The following is a 1,989-nucleotide window of genomic DNA, read 5'->3' as shown; positions in this document are numbered from 1 at the left end:
CTGCACCATCAGCAGCTGCAGCCCCTCCCTGACACCCCCTGGAGGGAGCACCTGGCTCTGGGGGAAGATGCCTGCCCGGCCTGGAGGAGCCTGAACAAGCCCCCGCTTCTGCATGGCTTCTGCATGGCGTCATCGCAACAAACTCTTTTGCACATACACTGGACCCCCGAGTGAGCGACACCTGCCCCTACTGCGGGGAGAGAGAGACACTTTTTCACTGTTTCTGTCACTGCCCTAGAATAGAGCTGCTGTTCACTGCACTGGAGAGCCTGTTCAAGCAGCTGGGCCTCCTTTTCTCACGCTCTGTGTTTATTTTGGGAGTCCAGTACATGCAGCGCCACAGACATGTTTGTCAGTTAGCAAACTTTCTAGTGGGACAGGCTAAGCTGTCTATCCTGAGCAGTAGGAGAAGTCAGACTTAGCGGGTGCAGCAACAGTGTGCACTCTCCCTCTTCAGGTCTCTCGTAAGCTCCAGAGTGCGGCTGGATTACAATTTCTACAGCCTGACGGGAGACCTGGACACTTTTCTGCAGATGTGGGGGGTCGGGGCGGCACTCTGTGCCATTGACTTTGGACATTTAAACCAACTGGTTTAATTCACTTGAATATTTTATAGGTAGCACGTGTGTAGTGGTTTTTATTGAGCGTTTTTAGAATAGGTTGTGTTTTTATGTCGAGAGTTTTTTCATGTCTTTTATGTGTTTCTAGTTTGTTTTAATTGTTTTTTTTAGTAAAATAAAGGTGTTAAAAATCAAAAAATCTCTCTCTCTCACACACACACACACATACACACAGCCAGCAAGACACACAGAGCCAGCCAGCTCAGCAATGACATCACGAACCTCTCTCTGAGCTGACTGCTATGACATCACAGAGCACATGCATTCCGTTGCTTGCCATCTGTCAACCACTCAGTCACTGCCAGCCAGACTGCCTGGCTGACTGGATGGGGGGGCTGTTTGCTGTTGCTGCGTATCTTAGCAAGCTTATCTGCTTGACCGGCCTTCCTCCTCCTCCGCCCACATGCCCACTTATGCCCGATCTGCTGTACACCTGGATCACAGCTCCGCCCCAACAAGGCAGAGCCTCCCAAGAATGGTACAAACTCATCCACGTTCTCCTCCATGGAAAGCTTTAGCAAAAGGCAAAAGCGTTATAAGTAATGAAGAGGAACCCGAGTCCAAGACGCTTCCGACAAGCCATACATATTTCTGTGTATTAAAGATCACATTTTATTACATTTTGTTTTTCTGTACTTTATTACATCTTATTGTGATTTATAATTGTATTGTTTATTTTCCATATATATGTATGTATGTATGTATGTATGTATGTATGTATGTATGTATGTATGTATGCATGTCCAATTGCTTTTAAAATTCAAATGCACTAAATTGAGAGTGAGAGACAGAGAAAGAGAGAGAGAGAAGTGCTAGGGCACATCTGTAATATAAACTAGCGAACATTCGTCACATGCTTAGGGAACATTCATAACATACAGGGAACATTTGTAAAACAAATTAGGGAACCTTTGTGACATACTAAAAGGACATACTGGTAAGATGTTGGACACATTTGAAACAACAAAAATGGCATTTGATTATTTATTAGGGACATTTATACCAGTCTGAGCAAATATCTATGCATATTCCAATGTTTGCTGCAGGACTTATAGATTGAGTGAGGGGGTCAATATGTTTGATTCAGAACTAACCACTGCTTCCTCAATTTTGTTTTAAACATAATTTAAAAGAAAAGTGGGCTATACATTGGTCTGGAAAAAAGGAGCAGTGGTCCCTAAGACAATTCTTTTAGTTTTTGGACACAATTCCTAAAACCCATTTTCTGTAAAATATGTTATCAACTTGCATTAATATATCATCCAAAGTACAATCATACTAATCATGAAAATGTTCATTTTATTACATTCTAAGGGTTCTAGTCTATTGTGTATTGTATTTATTATCAGGCCCTTCTCTTATGTTTTAC

The 1,989-nt window shown here is 42.7% G+C and overlaps 1 non-coding gene across 1 annotated transcript; it reads right to left on the bottom strand.

The window, feature by feature from the left end:
* Window positions 1-1,067: 1,067 nt before the first annotated feature.
* Window positions 1,068-1,182, bottom strand: LOC136751957 (U5 spliceosomal RNA). Its single transcript, XR_010817140.1, has one exon. It is a non-coding gene; the product is annotated as a U5 spliceosomal RNA (small nuclear RNA).
* Window positions 1,183-1,989: the final 807 nt, after the last annotated feature.

The sequence above is a fragment of the Amia ocellicauda genome, chromosome 6 (genome assembly GCF_036373705.1).
Source record: "Amia ocellicauda isolate fAmiCal2 chromosome 6, fAmiCal2.hap1, whole genome shotgun sequence".
NCBI classification, from domain to species: domain Eukaryota; kingdom Metazoa; phylum Chordata; class Actinopteri; order Amiiformes; family Amiidae; genus Amia; species Amia ocellicauda.
This window is presented reverse-complemented; position numbering and strand designations above follow the sequence as displayed.